This window comes from Rhinopithecus roxellana, chromosome 13 (genome assembly GCF_007565055.1).
Source record: "Rhinopithecus roxellana isolate Shanxi Qingling chromosome 13, ASM756505v1, whole genome shotgun sequence".
NCBI lineage: Eukaryota > Metazoa > Chordata > Mammalia > Primates > Cercopithecidae > Rhinopithecus > Rhinopithecus roxellana.
The window spans coordinates 94,576,564-94,589,431 of NC_044561.1; the positions used below are offsets into that span (position 1 = coordinate 94,576,564).

The following is a 12,868-nucleotide window of genomic DNA, read 5'->3' on the forward strand; positions in this document are numbered from 1 at the left end:
GTTCCTTTGTTTATTTGTTCATTTATTATCTTGTTTCCCCAATAAAATGTAAGCCTGGGAGAAGAGAGACCTTATCTGTCATGTTTACCACATATATCAGTATCAGTTATCTACTGCCACAATAAAGCTGTATAACAAATAACCAAGAAAACCTCAATGTCATAAACAAGTAGCACTTACCATGCATTTGCATGTTAGCAATTTAGACTCTGCTTGGTGGGACGGTTCTTCTGATCTTGGTTGGGTTCATGTGTCTGGCTGTTTGTTGGCTGGCTGTCAGCTGGAGCGACGTGAATAACTGGGATGCAACAGTGAGAACAAGCCCCAGTAAGCAGGCAACTTTATAAGCCTCGGGTTGTGTCATGGTTGCTAATATCCCATTGACCAAAGCAAGTCACATTGGCCAACCCCAAGAGAGAGCATAAGGACACTAGAAAGTTACACAGCCAAGGGGAACATGAGAAGGTATAGTATTAAGGCCAGTGATGTTATGAATCTCTCACAATATGTATTCCTAGGCTTTTCTACATAGAAGGCACTAAGTTTATTGCCTTGACTAGGGCTGTGTCTACTTGTTCAGATGCCATCATTTTTCCAGCTTCAATATTGATTCTCACAAGCCAATTATTTCTTGCCATGACTGTTAGAGAAAGAAAGTGAAGGTTCATTCTGTCTGAAAAAACACTCAGCCTCCCAATATCTCCTGGGGTGACTTCTTCCCAACTTCTACCTGGAAATTCAGGTGCCTTTTATTGAGGTCCTCATGGAAAATTATTCTTTATTTTATTTTACTTATTTATTTTTTTTCAGACAGAGTCTCACTCTGTCGCCCAGGCTGGAGTGCAGTGACGTGATCTCGGCTCACTGCAAGCTCCGCCTCCTGGGTTCACACCATTCTCCTGCCTCAGCCTCCCCAGTAGTTGAGACTACAGGCGCCCACCACCACGCCTGGCTAATTTTTGTGTTTTTTGTGTTTTTTGTGTTTTTTTTTTTTTAAGTAGAGACGGGGTTTCACCATGTTAGCCAGGATGGTCTCGATCTCCTGACCTTGTGATCCGCCTGCCTCGGCCTTCCAAAGTACTGGGATTACAGGTGTGAGCCACCATGCCCGGCCAATTATTCTTCAAGCTCTAGACATACATCAACTTGCTTCATCTTCAAGAGGCATCTCAGGACCAACACCAATCTCAAATGAATCACCAAACGCCAGACACTGCCAAGGTTACTGTGGATAACATCAATCAAATAAGATAGTGCACACTGGCTTCCCTAACCACCCAGACATTTTTTATACATTCGAAAAGTCTCTAATAGGACTGATTGATCCTTGTTTGCACCAAAGGGATGTCTCATTTCTAAGGAGTTGGTTTCTAATGTTAATATAGTTTGGATATGTGTGCCTTCCAAATCTCATGTTGAAATTTGGTCTTCCATGTTGGAGGTGGGGCCTGGTGGGAGGTGTTCGGGTCATGGGAGCAGATCCGTCTTGAATGGTTTGGTGATTTCCCAGAGGTAATAAGTGAGTTTTCACTCCATTAGTTCACGTGGAAGCTGGTTGTTTAAAAGAGCACGGCATCCTTGTCCCTCTCTCTTGCTCCCTCTCTTACTGTGGGACACATTTGCTCCCCCTTCGCCTTCTGCCATGACTGTAAGCCTCTCACTGTACACAGATGCCAGTGCCATGATTCTTGTACAGCCTGCAAGAACCATGAGCCAAATAAAACTTTTTGCTTATGAATTACCCAGCCTCAGGTATTCTCTTAGAGCGATGCAAAACAGACTAAGACAAATATGTTTCTATTATCATAAATAGATATCGTAAATGATGTAGACATTATAAATGATGTAAAGGGATTGTCTCATCACTTATAATAAATATGTTTTTGAAACATACGGTTAATGTGGCTCTTCGATTTCCAGGGAAAAAATCTGAACCGTGATAATCATGGAAAAGGTGAGATTTCTATGATATGACTGTATGCCTGTTTTTTCAAGTGATTCTTTAAATTATGTCATAACATCTTTCGTTTAAAATATGTTTTTAATTTTTTGGACACTCTAAATTTTTAAAAATCATACATGATCCACATCACAAGAAAGTGTAAATAAGAAAAATGCAAGAAATTATAATATTACTGATATGCGTACCAGCTAGATTGACAGTGTGATTTTTATAGTACTAAGTATGTAGAGTTCAACTTTCAGAGAGGAACATTTTTCTAAGTGGTTTTACTCTCCTGAGTCTTTCATGGCCCTGGAAGAGTTATGACTGTTGGTGATTCAGGAAGAATCTGGGAGCTAAATAAAATAACTGCTTAAAAGGCAAAATGAGGCAGCAATAATGAACTGATTCTCCAGGGTCAAGAGGTGGATAATGTGTTTATGGACAACTTTCCACAAACGAAGACTAAGGTGTCACTAAGATATGACTTCGAAGACACAGCAGTTCTGTTAAAGTTTCCAGGGCTGATTTTGGGATGATCAGCCTAAACCCCTATAGAGTATTATAAGAGTCCAATGGTCTTAAATGCCTTGTCTGGAATTCTAATGTTGCAGACCATTGTAACTTGTTAAGAGAACTGACAAGAGAGTGACGTGGAAACAGGGAAGAAATTATCGGGTTTCTGCTTCAAGGTTCACTTTTGAAAAGAGTCGTCATCAGTGCAGAAAAATATTGATAGACTTTGTCTCAGTAGAAGCTTCATGTCGTTTTCATCTCTCCAGAATTAAAGATCATTACCAGCAACAACCCATGTGACTGAATCTTCAATAAGAACACTTTGTCTGGATAACTCGGCTATTTTATAAGACAATTTTTCCAAGTGGCATAAAGTAGTTAAAAGTGACCACAGAAAATCGATCTGCCCAGTTAATCTCCTCTTTTAAACCTAAAAAAAAAAAAAAAAAATTCTTCATGACAGCTTGTTTCTAAGCCATTCTTTCAGCAATCAGAAGCAGATACATATGGATTAGGAGTTGACAGACTTTTTTTGTAAATAATAGAGAAAATATTTATTGGCATTCTGGGCCACGTGGTCTCTGTTACAGCTATTCAGCTCAGCCCTGCAATGTGTAAACAGCAAGAGCTAACATGTAAATTAATGGACAATGCCAATACAGTTTTATTTACAAAAACAGAGTAAGCCTGTAGGCCACTGGTCAGAGTTTGCAAACCTCTCTTTGAGGGTCCTCCAAGCAAATGAGCCAGTCTTAGAGAATTCTTTAGGGAGAGAGAAAGTTAGAAAATACCAGATTTGGAAAAGACAAAGGCACAATTTTGGGGGGAAAATGCCCCAAACAAAAAACGAAACATCCAGAAGTTACGTTAATTTTACTTGAAAAACAGTAGTTTTGCACCTTTATTTTTTAAAGTCAAAGAAATATTTTTCTCAAGTGAATATTCATAGCAAATCTCAGTGTATAAAAAGAGATTATAAAGGAGATGCTATATTTGTAAGGGAGAATCTTAATGTTTGTCTTCTCTTTTGCCCTCTCAACAATTTCCTAATGTATCTCTTGAAAATTCCAGGGTCTCTTGAGCAATTTAAAACTCACTGCTCCAGTATAATTTTAAAAAGTACCTTACCTCTAACTTAGGGTTACAAGACTTAGAAAGTAAAAATGCAGCATGCTCAGTTAAATTTGAATTTTAACAACTTATACTTTTTTTTAGCATAGACATGTCATCTATTTGGAATATACACGTACTAAAAACTTACTCATTGTTGATCTGAAATCTAAATTTAGCTGGGCATCCTGATTTAACTGGTTACTCTATCTCTACTTCTCCTGTTTTTGTTTGTTTGTTTGTTTTGAGATGAGAGGCTTGCTCTGTCACCCAGGCTGGAGTGCAGTGGTTCAATCTTGGCTCACTGCAACCTCTGCTTCCTGGGTTCAAATAATTCTCCTGCCTCAGCCTCCCGAGTAGCTGGAACCACAGGTGCATGCTACCACGCCTGGCTAATTTTTGTATTTTTAGTGGAGATGGAGTTTCACCCTATTGGTCAGGCTGGTCTTGAACTTCTGGCCTCGTGATCCACCCGCTTTGGCCTCCCAAAGTGCTGGGATTACAGGAGTGAGCCTCTGTGCCCAGCCTGCACCTAGCCTACTTCTTTAACTTCTCCAAGCCTCAGTTTTCTCATCTGTAAGGTGGGGGAAATGATAATACCAGCATGACAGGATTGTTTTAAGTTTTAAAGCAGTGAATATTTGTGAAGCACATGGAAGGGATCCTAGCACATAGTGAGTACTATCTTATGGTTTGTTGTTAGCTAATTAAGTATTTTTAGTATTGGTATCAGTTGTAAGAGGTAATAATGCTTACTGGCTGATACAATTGTTATGGAACAAACTGTGTCCCTGCCAAATTTACACGTTGACACTAGCACCCCCAATATGAATGTAGAGAGGTAATAGGGTTAAATGAGATCGTAAGACTGAGGCCCTAATTTATATGACTCGTGTTCTTCTAAGAAAAAAGAGACACCAGCGATGCAAGAGAACAGAGAAAAGGTCATATGAGGACACAAGGAGACAGCAACCATCTGCAAGCCAATGAAAGAGGCCTCACAAGAAACCAAACCTGCTGACAACCTGGTCTCGACTTTTAGCCTCCAGAACTGTGAGAAAATAAGCTTCTGTTGTTTAAGCCACATATTCTGTGGTATTTTGTTATGGCAGTACTAGCAACTTAATACAGAAATCATGCATATGACTTTAAAAATGGATTTCTGACCAGGCGCAGTAGCTCACACCTGTAATCCCAGCACTTTGGGAGGCCGAGGCAGCTGGATCACTTGAGACGAGGAGTTGGAGACTAGCCTGGCCAACATGGTGAAATCCTGTCTCTACTAAAATACCAAAATCAGCCAAGTGTGGTGGTGCACGTCTGTAATCCCAGCTACTCAGGAGACTGAGGTGGGAGAATCACTTGAACTTGGGAGGTAGAGGAGGTTGCAGTGAGCCGAGATCACGCCACTGCAGTCCAGCCTGGGTGACAAGAGTGAGGCTCTGTCTCAAAAAAAAAAAAAAAAATATATGGATTTCTGTTGGCCATTTCATAAACTGAGATGTTATTTTAAGTATGAGTCAAAAGTCACATGATAATATATTGATCTGATGATTCCTTTTATTAACCACACTCTGATAATTTTCTTACTTTTGTACTTTTTAAAGTTTTGTTCTTCTTTGCCATTTGTAACTCACTTGAAGTTTATTTTGTGGTTGTCCTTTAAGATGTTCCCAAAGATGAAAGTAAACTGTCTTGAGAAAGCAAGGCTTTGGCCAAAAACGATGCGATTCTAGCCCACAGCCTAGTCCAGTGGAACTTTGGCTTCTGTTATTGCAAATTCTTTTTTTTTCTTTTGTCACTAAGATTAATGAACTAGATAAAGAGTGGACATTCACTTTTAATTTTCGGTAGTATTCATTATTTCAGCTAGACCAGGCAGTTAAGTATAAAATTCATCAATATTCAGTGTAAAACACCCATGTACAGCATCTTGGAATTGACTACTTCTTTTTTTTTTTTTTTCCTGAGATGGAGTCTTGCTCTGTTGCCCAGGCTGGAGCGCAATGGCACGATCATGGCTCACTGCAACCTCCACCTCCTGGGTTTAAGTGATTCTCCTGCCTCAGCCTCCCAAGTAGCTGGGATTACAGACACGCACCACCAAACCTGGCTAATATGTGTGTGTGTGTGTGTGTGTGTGTGTGTGTGTCTGTGTGTGTGTTTAGCAGACATGGGACTTTGCTATGTTGACCAGGCTGGTCTTGAACTCCTGACCTCAAGTTTTCTGCCGGCCTCAGCCTCCCAAAGTGTTGGGATTACAGGTGTGAGCTACTGCGTCCGGCCCACTGTTTCTTAATGTTGTTCAATATGTATATATCAAGTTGATTTAGTAGTAAATCCTTTTTACTGTTTTGTAAACTCTTTGAGGTCTAAATAAACTTTCATCTTCAAAAATATAGATTCATTTTCTTCCCTTAAAAGACATTCATAATATCCAGAATTTGCTTCAAAATTATATGGGAGTGAAAGAAGATTAGTAATGAGGTGATTGTTATAGCAGTGTGATAGGGGTACACTGGAGTTTATTATGACATTCTGTCTAGGGTATGTTTAAGAATTTCCACTTTGTGGTAGATTTCCAATTCTTTACTCCCCATTAAATAGAATTACGTATGCACACCCTTTGCTGTTTGTGCAGTGCCTCCCACTTTGCTAGGCACTGACACGCTTCTTCTCGGATGCGACTCACCCCAAGGACATTCCTTGGTCAATGAAATGTGACTAGACCTGACATGGGCAATGTCCAAGCAGAGACTTCTTTTTTATATATAATTTCTATTTATTTATTTTTAATTGACAAATAAGAAATTGTATGTATCTGTGGGGTACAACATGCTGTTTTGAAATAGATAGACATTGTGGAATGACTAAATCAAGCCTGTGAATTTATCTTTTTTCTTATTTTTGAGACAGAATCTTACTCCATCACCCAGGCTGGAGCAGTGACTCCATCTTGGCTCACTGCAACCTCCGCCTCCTGGGTTCAAGCAATTCTCCTGCTTCAGTCTCCCAAGAAGCTTGGACTACAGACATTCACCACCACACCCAGCATATCTATATCTATATCTATCTATCTATCTATCTATCTATATATGTGTATATGTATATATATAGTTGTTGCTGTTGTTGTTGTTGTTGTAGAGACGGGGTTTCAACATGTTGGCCAGACTGGTCTTGAATTCCTGACCTCAACTGATTGGACTGCCTCAGCCTCCCAAAGTGCTAGGATTACAAGTGTGAGTCACGCACCTGGCCTGACTTGGCCTTTTATTCTCCACTCTCTGCTATGAAAGAGGGTCGTCTGGGTAGATGTCATTCCTTCAGCCCAAATCCTTTAATGAAAAATGTAGAGCAGACCTGAACTTGAAGTCAACTTGGGGTCTACCCTAGCCAAACCCAGCTGAAAATGGCCAAACCACAGCTGTAATAGTAAAATATATGTTAGATGTCTTAAGATACTGAGATTTTGCAATTGTGTGTTATGGAGCATTATCACCAGATAAACCTAACTAATACACCTAAATATTTTTTTAAATAAAGAAATACACATTTAAACACCTAATTTACATTGACAATTGTGTGCTACATAACTAGTTGGTGTCACTGACCTTGATCTAAGTTATCATACTGGTTTTCTAACTGGAGTTCATCAATATCTATTTAACAAATTTTAGAGTTAGATACTGATTACACCACTGGCCTGGAGGGGTCCTGACTTACATGTAATAATTGACTTAGAACTCTTTCTAATGTTGCCTTAAAGGCATTCAAGCTCTGTTTAAGGACAGGGAGAATGCAACAGGGTTTCTTACCAGAATTCAAGGGCAGGAATCATGGCCTGGCTGGGCCTTAGAGGAACAAGAATTGTAACTGACCCGAGTAAAGGCAGAGTTACCATATATGATTGTGAAAGTGGGGGACTTTGGGTTAGCCTTTTACATCTTAGGAACTGTACATTTTTATAGTTATTATGACAATTTCCTGGCATACGGCAATAATGTGCCTTGTCCTATATCAGAAAATGTTTCAATAGATGAAAAGTGTCTTGAGGAACTAAAATATTTTTGAAATGTGCAAAAGGCATCATATAGGCTGTAGTGGTTGTGGCAACTTGGACTTCTCTTACCATCTCTGCTATCAACTGGCTTTCTTGGGCTACTCAGAATTTTTGTTCTATCTTAATTTCAACTTGCACTCAGTGCATTATCTTAGGACAAAGTCAGTGGACTTTGAGAAAAGGGTCATATTTTTCCACTTATCCACAAGTGTCTTAGTTAGTTAACAGATCCTGAGAAAAGAACTTTGGTGTAAGTAGTTTATTTTTGAAGTGATTCCAGGAAAGCACTAATGAGGGAGTCGGGAAAAGAAGCAGGAAAAGAAGGAAATCCAATAAAAGGTGTGCCAGTGAGCAGGTTACTGCTTGAACCTGGGAGGACCAGGTTGCAGTGAGCCGACATTGTGCCTCTGCACTCCAGCCTAAGTGACAGAGGGAGACTCTGTCTCAAAACAAAATATTAAAATCAATCAATCAATCAATCAATCAATCAATCAATCAATCAAACAAAGCTTGGCTGAGCACCTTTCAAAAAGGGTAGCAATTGAGGCTGGCATGAGGAAAACCCCATAGGATGAGGTGATTAGGGGGTAAAACCCCCAATACAGTGAGGGGGTATTCTGCTTGGAAGTGGGATGACAGTTACTTTACAGAAATTATAAGTAATGGAGGTTGATATCTGGTAATTGTGAGACATCTTCTATTGTCTGATTGTTCCCTTTCATCTGACAGGAGACAGTATGTAGAGAAGAGTTAGATGTAGCACCATTCATAACCAGAAGCAAACTGGCGACCTCAGTCAGATATTCTTTGTCCAGCCAGGCAAACCCTGTAGAAATGAAGTAAGCAGTCACAGAACTGTCAGTATAGGGAGAGTGAATGGAGGACAGATGAAGGATGCTATTTTGGAGACCGTATGTACAGAGTTCTTGTCCTCATGCAGAAGAGCCAGGCCCATTTGAATTAATATGTTGGAGAAGCAGTCACTGGAATAGCTGAGGATGTTACAGAAGTTGATTATACTCCTCTCTGCCTCCTTCAGTCAGATGAGTGAGGAAAATATCATTCATCAGTGTTGGGAACATGATTGTACTGTGGAGGGCAAAAAAAAAAAAAAAAGCCAAATTTCAACAAGCCTCCCTAATCTGTCTTTGTTCCATCTGCCTCTCTATTCAGACTGATTGATAGCCCTCATATATTGAGTTTGGTTAAACATCTGGGCATCCCAGAGCTGACCCTGAAGGGCAGGGATCAAGGATACAAGAATTGGATCAAAAAGTCTACAATGTTGAAAGGCTTAGTTAGTAAGGGCAAGTGCTGGCTGAAGCATATTTTGTGACTATAGTGAAAAAGTCCTTATATGCCAAGGCTTTGTGATGGCTAGATCAGGGGTTTTGTTTAGTATTGTATGGCACAGTCTAGAGCTCTCCACGCTCTGTGAGATCATTAATGAGAAACTTCACCTTTTGGAAAAACACGGTTATCTCTGACCCATATTTTTCTAATTCATGCAGATGGAATTGTGTTAAGTCCCCTAAATTCTTTGAACTTCTCTTGGAGTTTCAAAGGGCAAAGAATGAGGCTTATGGGGTCAGGAAATAAGTCGTATTTAGGTCAGTAGGTTCTATTCTCTAGTTAATAAACTTCCTTTGAGTCACATAAACATGTCCTCAATTCTTCACTTATCTCTGTAACCACCTCCCATTGCAACAACTCCTATCAAGACATCTAATTCCCCAAGTCTTGATTCTGGGCTGGCCTTTTGACTTTCTTCGGCCTATAGAATACAGTGGAAGTTACATAATAGTTTTGAACACAGCTTCTAGAGCACTTATATGCTTCTATTCCTCTCAGAATTGTTTTAAGCTGCCATATGTAAAAGTCCAGATTATCCTGTGGAAGAATGAGAAACACACGGTTCATTCATGCTCATCATCCCAGGTAACAGTGAGCCAACCATGAGATATTTGAGTGAGAGCATCTTAGACTAGCTAGCCCCCCTTAGACATGATTTTCCAGTTGATAAGCACAAGTCTGTAGATCTCTGAGCCAAGCCAGTAGAAACCAGAAGAGTCACCCAGCTGAGCCAAGCCTAACTGCCAGTTCATAAAATCATGAACTAAAATGGGGTGCCACGTTAAGCCACTAAGTTTTGGGATGGTTGTTTTGCAGAATAAATAACTGATGCAGTCAAGAAACAAAAGCTTTCTGAGCAGTATTTTCCTTTACCTGTGTTGCTTTCTTTGTAAAGTATCATGTTCTCCATCAGGAAATTTCAGAGAGACATTGAGAACTCTTTTTGGATCCCCAGTGTTAGAAAGAGGGCAATGGGGAAGCAGGCCTAGGTGGAGGAAGCTGAAAATGTGATGTTAACAGAGGAAACCACTATTTCAGGTCAAGCAAAACTAAGCCAAGAAATGAGATGAAGTAAAGAATTCTTGAAGGAACGGATCAAAAGATGAATTTTTACTGAGCGGATGTTGCCCAAGGAATACCTTGGACAAGATCTGCTTCTTTAGCATACTTAAGAAATGCCTCTTCAGTATACTTAAGGGCTGTCTCCTGTAGTTATGTTGCATTACTTCAAGAACGTAGGCTTGACAATAATCCTTTCAATTCTTCCTTCTAAGCCCACTGGTTTCTGCCTATGTGTAGACAAATGTTTTGAAAGCAAAGCTGTATCCACATGTTCTGCACAGAAACTTTCTAGGAAAATTTCCAATCAGAACATTCAATCAAGCCTGTCGATGAAGTCTGTCTGCACAGTAGCATGATCAGCAGGAGACACAAGTGTTAGTCTCCCTAATGAGGCTGCAAACATGGACATTTGCTGCCAAATGGTTGAAAAGAAAGCTGCATTCAAAGCATTTCTGTCAGAGTGTGCAGACATTGCCCACGTGAAGTGTTCTTAAGATCCATCCATCATTTTGGGGTCCAGGTTCTGTTTTGAATTTAAGAATATTTTACTAAATTATTCATAATGAACCATATGCAGAGTGCAAAGTTGTTTTGGAGCTTTTAGATAGATTCTGCTTTCAGTTCCCAACCCAAGAGGTCTGAGGCTTCCCATAAATCTATCTCTCTAGTGAGAGAACTTGTTCTGCAAAATAGATCAGCACCCTACACACTACCTGTCCTGGAATTCCTGAGTCAAATTTCTAAAAAGCATTTCCCTAGAAATCAAGATGGCGATTTCCTCACCTGTACAGTGGTTACCAGTAAAGATTCCACCTAGATGAAAACAAACAATTTGAGAATTAAGCATATTAAAGAATATGAAAGCAAACAGAAAAGTCCTAAATGCTTAAAATATGAGATCTTATGAAAATTACTTCCCGGATGAATTCTTTTGGGAAGATAGCATTTGCTCCCAGAAGTGATTCACTAATAGTAGAACTGCAAGAGCCTGGAAATAGAACAGTCCTGACAATTCTTCAGATTGTGCCACCTACCTGAATTTACCTGTCCCACGTTTGCTTATGGCTAGGTACATTCTCCTCGTGGCTTGAAAGCCCACCTGGATGTTGGTTATCTCAAGTTATGGCAAACCTGCAGGTGCACCAGCATGCCTTGGTCTGCTCCACAACAAAAACTTGCACACTGACTTCACTTGAGTCAGACAAACATTTACTAAGCCCATACTCCCTGCCAGTTATTGTTTAGAGCTATTTGTGCTTGAAAATCACAGATGGCTTTCAATTATCTTTTCTTTTTTTTTTTTTTTTCTGGCTCACCTATAGGCTTCTACCAAGTCTACTGGAATAAAAATGAGTCGGATAATGTCTTATGAGACGGTAGGTGAGAGAAGAAGAGATGAAGCAGCACACAGCATGAACCAAGTGTAGGAGGTGTCCCTCTTTTCTGACACCAGCTGATACTTCCTGCTACCAACCCCTCAGCGGTACCCACACAGAGGCAGCAATTCCCACCCAGGTCTCTGCAGGCTCTCTTCTTGGCACGGGTGTGATGGCAAATCTAGGTTAGTGCCTCTGACAAACAGAGAATAAGAATTGATTTTTTGAGGTTTTCTTACAACCTTTCATAGGCATCGTGCGAACAGCCCACAAAAGTCCACTCTCTTTGTAGATGTCCTATTTATAGGGACAGTTATAGCTGAAATGAAAGAAATTTCTTGTTCATCCTTTTATTTTCAATAGTTCAGCCCACGCCAGCATAAATTAGGACTATCTTGCCCCCACAAATCTTATTAATGAGAATAGGTTCAATGTATTCTTCTTTGTGTGTAGCTGTCAGTCACCCTTGGCAAGGATGGTCAAGGGTTGGGGGTGACCCGGAGAGCCTGAGTAAGTTCAGTCTAATGCTGATTCTTGCCCCTCATTTGTGTTGTCAGTTTGAATTCTTTCCCCACCAGACTTCTCACAGAAAATGCAAATAAATAGTCATATTGGAAAGATCTTTCCTTTTTTTCATTTGCTTTCATTGCCTCTGCCTTTTTCCTTGTTGCATGGCAAAATGGGGCTGCAGGGGAGGAAAGCTGCAGCAGGGGACTTACATAATTCAGAGCCTTCCAGAAGAGTTAACGGAGTTACGTGACTGTATCCTAATTATTTCCCCCTTGGGCTCCATTACATGTTAGGAACATTCAGGCTCTCCACAAATTTATCATCTTCAAATTCCCATGGATTATAGAAACCAAAGGGCCTGATCCCAAAGCTTAACATTGTTTCCAGTGCCAGCAGAAGGCTTAAAGGATTAGATCACGAGGAACCCAGAGAGGATACTTTCTGTCTTAAGCGGGTAAATAACAGCTTCAAATTTGGCTGAGATTCTTTTGCTGGAAAATCTCCCCTTTCTCATCATTGTCAAAGGTCCAACAGTACTTTTATTTTTTATAATGGCATGGTGATTTTTGCACACAGGCAAGGACTGCTGGTGACCAGAATTATTATTGCTTCACTCAGGAATGGCCACTTTATGTTAGTGTTTTGCTGGGTCCTTATTTTCTTATCCTCTTTTGTTGGGCTTCTAGAGAGTTTGGGAAGAGTTAGACTATCTCCTCTTAACATGTTTTCAATGTTAGGGGGTGTCATAGACACTGTCTATAACATAACACAAATCTAAAACAGTGTCTTACTTGGATATTAATAGCTTCTGTTTATAAAGTGCTTATCAAGGGCCAAGTATTATTTTCAGGTGCCCTGGTCAGGGCCTCAGTGGAAAGCACATGGTACACTTAAAGAGAGTAGTTGAAGGGTGTTTAGTGAAGGGACTATTATAAGAAA

At 40.1% G+C, this 12,868-nt stretch overlaps 1 protein-coding gene across 1 annotated transcript in view; it reads right to left on the reverse strand.

The window, feature by feature from the left end:
• Positions 1 to 212: 212 nt before the first annotated feature.
• Positions 213 to 12,868, reverse strand: part of PLCB1 (phospholipase C beta 1) — a 587,065-nt gene continuing 574,409 nt past the window's right edge. The window contains exon 31 of the mRNA XM_030915597.1: positions 213 to 298. The gene's annotated coding sequence lies outside the window, so the exon portion shown is untranslated. The remainder of the gene's footprint in view (positions 299 to 12,868) is intronic.